The 10,393-nt window shown below is 57.2% G+C and overlaps 1 protein-coding gene across 1 annotated transcript in view; it reads left to right on the top strand.

Annotated features, from left to right (window-relative positions):
* The first annotated feature begins 981 nt into the window (after positions 1–981).
* Positions 982–10,393, top strand: part of KDM4B (lysine demethylase 4B) — a 121,320-nt gene continuing 111,908 nt past the window's right edge. The window contains 1 exon segment of the mRNA XM_055546801.1: positions 982–1,106. The gene's annotated coding sequence lies outside the window, so the exon portion shown is untranslated.

Here is a 10,393-nt window from a genome sequence, read left to right as displayed (position 1 = left end):
CACTTTGCCAAGTCACATCATCAAACGATTTACCTGCCTCCTCTCACCTGACTTAAACTTTCCAGGAGAGGGGCACACGGTGAGGGATTCTATCGCTCTTGTATCTATTTCACAGGGGAAACGAGGCCCAACGACGTTACTTCGCTGGGGGCCGACCATCGTGAGGCTTGTGGGCCCAGCTGAGCTTTGAATTTAAGTCAGGACGCACCAAACTCCTCGCCTCTCACGTTTTAGGGATCTCGCAGAAGGTCACCTAGCTTTATCCGAAAGCCTTTGCAAAGTTTTGTAGATTGTGACAGAAATGAACTTGAAATTTTTGGGTGGTAGGGGAGAAAGGAGAAATGGAGGCAGAGGCGCTTGCTGTTTGAGTTTTACTTCTCCAGTTCTCAGTGCAAGTTATCTTTGCTACCTCCTGCCTGTGAGAATTGGAAAACGTTGAGCCCAGTTTCCGGCTCTGGGTCTCGAACCCCATCTCCGAAGTCTTCAGGCGCAGTGCTGATGCTGTGCTGAGTCTCACGTACTCAGCTGCAGCCTGATAACCGGGGCGGGATTCGGGCCGTGATTGGCACCCGCTCCTGCCAGTCCGCGCCTGGGGCTGATCCCGTAAGCCAATATTCTCTTGCCCCCTTGCGGTCGTTGGGCGGTCCCCGAGGCGCCCTTGTCAATCCGAGGCCTAGCGCCGTCGGGTTGGTCGCAGCCTCTTAGCTGGCGTGCGCAGCCTGCAATGAGAACCGAGCCGGTCACCGGGCACGTGGGTAGGCGCCGGCGTGTCCCCAGCGGCCGGCCAATGGCGAGGCGAGGCCGGTGGCTGCGCCCGCCCAATCGAGGCGCGCGGGGGGCGGGCCGTGAAGTGTTGATGGGCCCGGTGGAGGGGAGGGGCGGAGCTGTCAGCGACAGCCAATAGGCGCGCGGGCGTGGGCTCGGGGGCCAATGGTAGCCGGGGCGGAGCTGGCGCGCGGCCTTATAAGCCCCGCCCGGGGCGCTCGCGGAGGGCTCGGCCGCCAGCGACCGAGCGGGGCCCGGCCCGAGTGGGGCCTGGGGGTGCGACGCCGAGGGCGGGGGAGCGCGCGCCGCTGCTCCGGACCGGGCCGCGCGCGCCGCCTCAGGTGAGCCCGCGGGGAGGCGGCCGCCGCGTCCGAGCGCGGGCCCCGCCGCCGCCGCCGCCCCCGCGCCGCGCCCGGGGCTGCGGGCGGGCGGGCGGGCGCCCGGGACTCGAGGCCCAGGCCTCGGGCGCGGCCTGCTCGGGCCGCGGCCGCCGCGCTTTGTCCGGGCCCGCGAGGCGGTTGGGGGCGTTAACCGCCCGGCCCTGGGCGCCCGCCCGGCTTCGGGCGGGGGCGGTGCGGCTGGACAATGGCGGGGCCAGGGGCGGGAGGCGGGGGTGCCCTCCCCGGGTCGGAGGCGTGCGGGGGCTGGGCCGGGGCGTCCCTGCCGGCCCCGCACAAAAGATGACAGCGTGGGTGGCCCGGCCCGGCTGGCCCTGCTTGGCGGGGCCCTCCTCTTCCATTATTCACAAGAATCCTAATAATTAAAAAAAAATAATAAAGAGACAGAGATCCCAGGCCCTGGGATCAACCCGCCTGCATTTCCGGCCCTTTGGGAATCGGCGGGGTAAACGGGGCGCTTCCCAGTGGTGTCCCCCGAAATGTCCATCACTGCATCTCACCATACTGCCCGAGTCAATCCGCGGTGCCATCGCGGCTTCCAAACTCGCACCCCATTTCCCTGAGCCTCCCCTAAAATAAGTATGCAGTCTGGATTTCTCATTTAAAAAAATGTATCCACTTGCTATGCACAGAACAGTTTCCAGACGCGTTCCCCCAGGGCCTACCCATCTCTGCCCTGTCGCCATCTCAAAGCCCCCCTTCTCTATAGAGGTAAATCCTGGAGTCGCTCCCACGGGGACCCCCTGGGCTGCCCTTCGCAGCCGCTTGGGAGCTGGGGGACGGATTCCTGCCCAAAGGGACCTGCCCCAGATCTTCCAGGGCCTGGGTCTCCACCCAGTGGGCGCGATGACACCAGGCAGAATGGTGTGCAGGTCCAAGGGGGCCAAGGTGGAAGGTTCTACCAAGGATTTTTTTCCCCCGGGGGCGGGGGAGACGTGGACTGCGCCCTGGCGTGTCCCATCTGTTTGGTCCTGGAGGATCTCTTGTTTTAATAATTCAGGTGCACCTGGGAACTGTTTCCCCAGTTATGAAACTAGTGAGAAGGTTCTGTTAAGTGGAGCCGAACGATCCTGTAAATATGTAGTGTGTGTCCTTTTCCATGTGTTTCTGTCCGCGGCATCGATTCAGAAGCTCCTTCGGGTCCCACTGGGTGCCAGCACTGTCTTAGGGTCGGAAGTTACTCTCCCCAGCCCTCCGCAGCCATTTCTCCAAATGTCCCCAGGCTGGAGGAAAGCCCTAAGAGGGGCTCATTACAAGAGTCCTCTGGGCTTTGCTCGCTGCCTTGCAAGAGCTGATGGCTCCCCTAATTCTGAAATAATAGTTTCCTTATGAGGCATCGGGAGGGTTTGTCAACTCCTGGGTCAGCCTTTCCTCGCCGCCTTTGCAGAAGCAGAGGGCAGCCTCTTTTCCTCCCGCAGTTTGCTCTTTGGAATCCCGAAAGGATGGAGTGTAAGAATCTGGAGTCAACTTGCGATGATCTGAGGGGAGGGGTTCTGAAACTCGCCGGCCCTCTTTCCGTGTTTCTGATTGGACGCTTGGCAAACGTTGGCGCTCCTCTCTGGTGCAGTGGGCACCTCCACGGTCAGACTGCCCCGCCCCGGGGGGAGGTCACTGAGGGGAGGTCACTCCGAGGGGAGTGGAGGTGCAGTTAGAGAAATGCTCCCAGGTTTTGCAGCGATACTGTGTCACGCGCTGCGTGTGCGTGTGTGCATGTGTGTGCGTGTGTGTGCGAGCGAGTGTGCGTGTAGCTACTGAGATGATAGGTATACAGGTCTTACTAACAATTGGTTTTCTCACCTTTTCTAATTCTTGCCTCTCCGGGGAGTGGGCTGCTAAAGAGGTGTTAAGAGCTTAAAGGTACGGGCTAATCGGTCATTCCAGACCCCGCCCTCCCTTTGTTGTACTTTTCTGTCTCCTGGCGAGACTAGTCCCTAGTCCCTCTGGGGTGATGTTGGGGGCCCTCCATGCCCCTCTCTTCCAGGCTGGCCTCTCTGCTGTACTTGACCTCGAATTTCCCCACCTCCTATGCATTTTTTTGCCCCTGCCCTCCTGTGCCCCGCCTCTTCCTGGCCCATCAGAACCTCAGCTCCGGGGAACCCGTCTGTTTCTTGGTTCCATCTGACACTCACCTGGCCTGGGCACGTTGTGTTTTGAGCTCTGGGGCAGGTTGCTTGGGTCCCTAACTTCACGGGGTGCTGGGTCTGGCGGGTGAATATACTGAGGTGTGGGCATACTGCCCACCACCGCCCCCGCACCCCCTCGCGGGCTCAGGGAGTGGGCATGACAGGCTGAGAGGGGTGAGGGCTGAAATATGGTCGAACGACCATTTCTGGGTGACTCTCTTCTGGGGATCTGGAAGTGTGTGTGGGGTGGTAGGTTCGGAGTTGTGAGACCTTGCACAGGTCACTTGCTCAAGAGTAAAGCTGAGGGGGTGGTCACCCAACCTTCCCAAACCTCCTGGTCAGGGCTGGTGGGTGGGGTGGACAACAAACTGTGGGCAGACTGCAGGGCTGTGAGGCCCCCCACCCTTGCATCCCCCCCCCCCCCTCCTGGGGGCTCCTGGCTGTGCTCCAGAGACCTGCTCCCAGGCTCAGCGGGGCCTTAGCACCAGAGCTTTGACCCAGCAGAGGGCTTGACCCTGGATTCCCTTCTGACTGTGTTCTCTTTGGTGTTCCTGGATTCCTGCCCTGATCTCCATTGCCCAGAGTCTAAAAGAACTGGGTTCAGCGCCCTCGTCTGGGGCAGGTCCCTTCATGACTCTGGGCCTGGCTTTCCTCATCTGTAAAATGGGTATAATAAGAGCCCATACCAGGGATCAAAGGGGATGAGAGTCAGGGGAGCTTCACAGGCACCAGGGTGCTCTGTGCTCTGAATCCAGAGCTGGTTTCTTACTGCCCTTATGTCCCTCCCTGACCTGCCCTGCCCACGTTGAGGGCTGGGTTCTCTTGTGGGAGGGGTGCTGTCCCAGACACTGCGGTATTGAGCAGCATCCCTGGCCCCCATCCTGGTGATACCAGGAGTACTCCCTCCCAGTTGTGACAACCACAGATGTCCCCAGACGTGGGCCAGTGCCCTCTAGGGGGCGCAGTTGCCCCCCCCCAAGCGACCCCCCTCTCACTTAATCTTTAACCTCACAACAGCTTGATATATATAAAATATTTAACCTTGACCATGATCAACCTCAAGTTCTGAGTCCCTTTGTTTCTTCCAAAAAGAAAGGCGCTTCCAGAAGGGAGGCGCTCCTATTTGCAAAGTGTGTCCAGCCCACACTCTGCCGGCTCGCCCCCTGGAGGAGAGGAGCTCGCCTGCAGATGCACCCAGCAGGGGGCCGGCCAGGTGTGAAGTGGGGGTCTCTTGACCCCCACATGGCCCCCATCCAGGCTTCCACCCACTCATGGGATCTGGAAGCGTGTAGGAGGCGGCAGGTTTCGAGCTGCGTGAGCCCTACCTGTCTGTTGGCTTTGGCCGTTTTCTTCAGGTCGGCTCTGAGGTGAGGCACTGATGTCATCTCTCTTCCTGAGGGTGGTGCCCGCGGTTCCGGGACTGTTACTGGGCCAGCTGCAGGTGCTTTCTGCACAATTCACTGGACTACCACACTTACTCACAAAGCTCTGTGCCGCCTCAAGGCCCGAGGGAATCCGGGAATCGACCGTGTGGTTGGAGGAATTGGTTTTGAGTTTACTCCCGGCTTTGATGTGTTCAGGGAGTGTCTCATGGGCTGGACAAGGCGTCCCAACTAGTCCGTCAATTCCTACTCCGGCTTCCTCGAAGGGCTTTTAGAAACTTGAAAAACCATCTTTCTTTGCTCAGGACCCTCCAAGGGCTTCTTGTTGTCCTAGGAAAAAGTTGCAGACCCTCTGAGGGGCGCTCCACTTCACACCCAGCCCCCATGCCTGCTCCTTTCAGTTGAAACCACCTTAACTACCTTCTCTTCCTGCCTCAGGGCCTTTACACTTGCTGTTCCCTCTGCCAGGATGCTGTTCCCTCAGGTCTCTACCCAGCTGGCTCCTGGTCATTCAGGACTCAGAGAGGCCATCCCTGACCCTGCTGCCCAAGTTCACCCTTTTGTCCACCTTTCTCTCCGTGCTGCCTTTCCTTCTTTGTATTCAGCACTACCAGAGATGCACATCAGTCTGTTTACATATTTATTGTCTCTCTCATCCAGTAGGGCCTAAGGTTTTCCTGTAAAGGGTTAGAGAGTAATGATTTTCAGCCTTGCAGGCTGGACAGTCTCCATTCTGACCACTCCTGTCTGCCCTTATAATACAAAGTACAGAAGCCAGTGATTGTGGCTTTGTTCCAATAAAACTTTATTTGTGGTCATGGAAATGTGAATTTCACATACATTTCACATATGATGAACTATCTTTCTTCTGTTGATCCTGCCACCCACCCAACCATTAAAAGCCATTAAAACCATTTGGGGCTTGTGGGCCATACAGAAACAGGAGGTGGGCTGGGTTTGACCCGTGGGCCATAGGTTGGGCGCACCCACAGTAGGATGCGAGGTCCCCACTGTGGGGACAACATCTGTCTTGGTTGCCATGTGTACCCCCAGCATCTTAGACAGTTCCGACCCACAGTGGGTTTTCAGTAAGCATTCATGTGTTGGATGAATAAATTTCCATCTTTCCTACAACAAAGTATAGTTGTACTCTATATGTTAAAAATGGGTCTTGGGTTGTTTTGAGGAAATTTAAAGAGCAGGGAATATAAGAAAATGTTCTGGCCCCATCCACCAAAACAATCTCAAAATTGAGAAGTGTAGATGTAGGGACTTCCCTGGTGGTCCAGTGGTTAGGGCTCCGAGCTTCCACTGCAGGGGGTGCAGTTATGATCCCTGGTCAGGGAACTAAGATCCCACATGCTGCAAGCCACAACCAAAAAAAAAAAAACCAAAACTGGATGTAAACAAAGGCAAACATTAATATTTCATGGCTGGCCTTGCCAACCTCTCCAGAGTGTCCCCTTTCTTTTGCAGCCCCGCAGCAGAAGATTGGGAAGGCGTGTACTTGGCCTAAGCTGTCTGTTTTGATCCGGCAGAGGCTGAGGGTTTAAAAGAAAGATGTTCTTTTCCCAGTCATTTTGTTTTGTAAACATCAGACCCACCCTCCTGTGGCCTTCCTGGATGGCTCAGTGGTAAAGAATCTGACTGCAGTGCAGGAGATGCGGCTTTGATCCCTGGGTTGGGAAAATCCCCTGGAGGAGATCATGGCAACCCACTCCAGTATTTTTGCCTGGAGAATCCCAGGGACAGAGGAGCCTGCTGGGCTACAGTCCACAAGGTTGCAAAGAGTCAGACACAACTGAAGCGACTTAGCACACACATGTGACCCACCCTCTTTACCAACATCATGCCCCTTCAGAAAGGACAGCGTGGTCCTAGGCTGCAGCCACCCAGCTGCCTGCCTGCCTGGGGACGCTTGTGGGTGTGAGAATTGAGCTTTGTGGGGTGAGTAGACGAGGGATGGCTGTGGAGAAGAATTGAATCGGTTGAGTGCCCGTGGCTTTGCTCCCCCTCCACGACTTTTGGGAGTGGAGACAGGCTGACGAGTGATTTCCAAGCCGGGCAGATCATTAGCGGCTTAGATCTGGGTCTGTCCCAGGAGTGTTCTGACTTGTCAAGGAAGCATACCGTTAATTTACGGTCATGGCTTCTCCAGCTGATTGAAACAAACAACCTGGAGAGTGTTGCTCAGAACTTCTTGGCTTCCCAAAGTTGCTTTTTAAATTTTTTTGCTGGTCTATGTCTTTCTCTGCCCCTCCGCCATCTCCCTCTTCCTTCTTACTTCCCACCTCTCTTTTATTTTCCTGTGGCTCCCTTGGCCCCAAGGGCATTGATGAAAAGTTTGCCTTGCTGTCTTTGCCTCAAGGGCGGCCCGTGGTTCTCGCAGTGGTCAAGCAAGATCCCTCTGGGCCTTGTGTGTGTTTGTTTAGTGGACAAAGAGTAAGAATCAGAAAGCAAGGCTCTGAGGGTTGCTGCACCCTTAATGGGTCTCTGGTTGTAGCACGGAGCCAGAGGTAATGTGTTTGGCCCCAGCTGCCAGCACTGGTGATTGGTACTCCAGGTCTCAGACAAGCCTGGAGGGCAATCTGTGAAGAGGCGATCTGGGGGTAGGCAGGCAGGGTTTGTCCCCTGACCCACTTCCTTTCTGTGTTTGCCACTGGGCCCAAGCAAGGGCTGCTCCTGGGCAGGTAGGTGTGGAGGTGGGCCCACTTTCATGGTTTCATGGCTGCTGGCCCTAGTCTCAGGGGAGAGAATGTTGAGAGAAGTGATTTGCAGACGATGAGCTGGCAGGGGACCTGGAATGGTGCTTTGTGCAGAAGTAAAGCAGGGATCCGGGGGGCCTCCTTTGAGCAGGAGCCAGCCCGAAGCAGCCAGTGGGCTCTTGAGTGGGCTGGAGAGGGGCTGCATGCGCGGCCAGAGCTCAGGACCCTGGCCTGTCTGGGCAACCTGTCTGGTGAGGCGGCAGCCTAGGAGCTGCCCCCAGGGTGTCTGGAAGACCCTAGCTGGGCAGCTGGACTGCGACCTGCTCCTAGCATCTTCAGACCCCTGCTCTTCACCCATCTGTCCTTTACAACCCCCTCCAGCAGAAAAGTCGGCCTCTGCCAGCCGGCTCCCTACCCTGCATGGATCTGATTATCTTGGTCACGAGTCAGGAGAGAGCCTTGCTGGTCTCCAGCTTGCGTGTGAGCAAAGACCCTGGAGCTGAAACTCCTGATTCCCTGCTCTGCTCCAGCTCCTTTCCCCAAAGAAGAGGAGGGAGCAGTAAGGAAAGCGAGCTCTGACACCCTCCTGGGAAGGAAGGTCACCCTCCTGGGAAGGAAGGTGTCTCATCTCTTGGCCTCCTGGCTGCTTCACCGGTGGCCTGAGCCCAAGCTGAGCTGGAGACCAAGGGGCAGCGTTGTTCTGGAGAAACGGGCTCCTCTGCACGTCTAGACCCCCAGACCAGGCCCCATGGAAGGAAGGGCAGTCAGAAGGCCGGTGGACAAGCTTTGGGGGGGCAGGTGCAAGCAGGTCTAGGCTGACCGGGGTGGGAAGCGGGGCCCTAGTGGCCTCTACAAATATCCAGCCATGCTGTTCTTCAACCTTGAGGTGAAGACACAAAATCTGACCCTGACGCAGCCCTTCACGTGGTCTCAGCCTGGTGGCCGGCAGCTTGGTTTCTCGATCCGACAGACCTGACTTTACAGCAGACCCGCAGCCATCGGGCGTGTGCTGAGCCTGGGTCCATTCACATATTTGCTGTCACCCAGCCGCTGGTCCAGCCCGCGGTCCAGCCCGTGTGCTCATGGCCAGGTGAACTGCATCTCTCTCCTGCCTGTGGGGGTCAGGGCCCGCAGTGGGAGCCTGGAGCCAGGCTCTCGGCAGCATCGGGGACAGCAGGGACTGGGGATGCAGAGTGGCTGAGACAGACGCAAACGGAGCACAGGGCCGGGGTGGCATATGCTGCTAGGGTGGCGGCCAGCGGGCGGCAGAAGAGTTGCCACCTGGGCTGAACCTTGTTGTTATGGGTGAAGGCACCAAGCGGAGGACTTGGAGCGGGCACTCGGGGTTCTGCCCGGGAGACCCGCTGGAGGAAGCCAGGGAAGAAGGGAGCCCTCCAGCCCCTTAGGCGTCTCTGGGGACTCCCCGTGCCAGGCTCCAAGGGTTAGGGGAGGGGGCAGCAGCTCTGCCCTCAGGGAGCATAGAGTCTAGTCAGTGAAGCCAGACCAGAGTTGTTTGAGTCATGTGGGGCCACAGAGGGAGCCATGGACGGCTGCCTGGTGACTGGCTCCGGTGTACTGACCAGACCTTGAGTTTTCTGGGACAGCCACTCTGCAAATGCGCCTGCCCTGCCTTTTTAAAAATATGTTTTTAATTGTGATATTCATCCATGAAATTCATCCTTTTAAAGGGGACAATTCAGTGGTTTTTAGAACATTTACAGAATTGTAAACAGTCACCTTTATCCAATTCCAGAACATTTTCCTCACCCGAAAAGAAAATCCCACACTTGTTAGTTAGATAGTCACTCCCCATGTTCCTCTCCTCCTTGGCAACCAGGAACCCACTCTCTGTGTCTGTGGATCGGCCTGCTCTGCACATTTCCCGTCAGTGGACTCACACCCTGTGTGTCCTTCTGTGTCTGCTTCTCTCACTGAGCATCATGTTCTCAGGATCTGTTAACGTGGGAGCAAGTCTCAGGGCTTCTGTCCTCTCTGTGACACGGTGATGCTCCCATGTGTGGGTGGACACGTTGCGTGTTCACTACCTGGTGTGGGGAGTTGGTAGTTTCTACTTTTTCCTGCCCCTTCTTCTCTGAACCATCTCAGAGTTCCAGAATTTCAGGGCTGGGCATTCAGAATGCTCACCCAGTGCTGTGCCCTCCCACCCCCCTGACCCCCTGTACCATCCTTTCCAGGATTCTGCGCCCCGCTCCCCGCCCCGCATCTCGTGCCTGTATGGCCAGTGAGTTTGCACACAAGCTGCTTCCTGGGCCACTTCCCTTTCCTGGTCTGCTCGCCCTGGCCATGAAGGGTTTATGGGTTGGGTCTTAGAAGGCAGTCCCCTGGGTTGTAAATATCCCCACCGCCCCCACAGAGCCCCGTGAAGTCCACTAGCCTCCGAGCAGAGTCCTGCCCAGGCTCCCTTGCCTCCAGGGAAAGCGCCGTCACCATGCTGGGCGATTCGGAAATGCAGCTGGCCTCTCCAGGGACCGCAAGGGGCCGGACGGGGTGTGGTTTCATAGCCTCACACAGTGCAGCCAGCCAGCTAGCGTCAGTCCTCCCAGTGGTCACAGGGATGTGACATGCGTATGAGACACTTGCTGTCCCCCCCAGCCCCCAGCAGAGGATATCGGAGACCTGGGGGGTCCTGAGTGCCAGGGAGCTAGCTGCCCATGGCACTGGGAGGACCCCGTGGGAGACACGCATGGATGCTGACGGAATGTCACTGGGGGGAACAGCAGACTGTATGGTGCCCCCCGCCAGGCACCGAAACAGGCTTGAACGTGAGAACTGAAACTACAGAACCCTCAGAAGAGGAACAGGTGAAAGTGTAAACAGTGGCTTTTCTGAGGCATCGCTGCCCAGTAAATATGCAGAGCGAGCCCCGTGTGTCCTTTAAAGTTTTCTCGAAGGTGAAAGGAAGCAGGAGAAATTAATTTGAATAATGTATTTTATTGAACCTAGTATACCCCAGTGGAGAAGGCAATGGCACCACACTCCAGTACTCTTGCCTGGAAAAT

This window comes from Bubalus kerabau, chromosome 1 (genome assembly GCF_029407905.1).
Source record: "Bubalus kerabau isolate K-KA32 ecotype Philippines breed swamp buffalo chromosome 1, PCC_UOA_SB_1v2, whole genome shotgun sequence".
NCBI classification, from domain to species: domain Eukaryota; kingdom Metazoa; phylum Chordata; class Mammalia; order Artiodactyla; family Bovidae; genus Bubalus; species Bubalus kerabau.
Note: the sequence above shows the minus strand (reverse complement) of the source record. Positions and strands in the feature narration are given on the sequence as shown.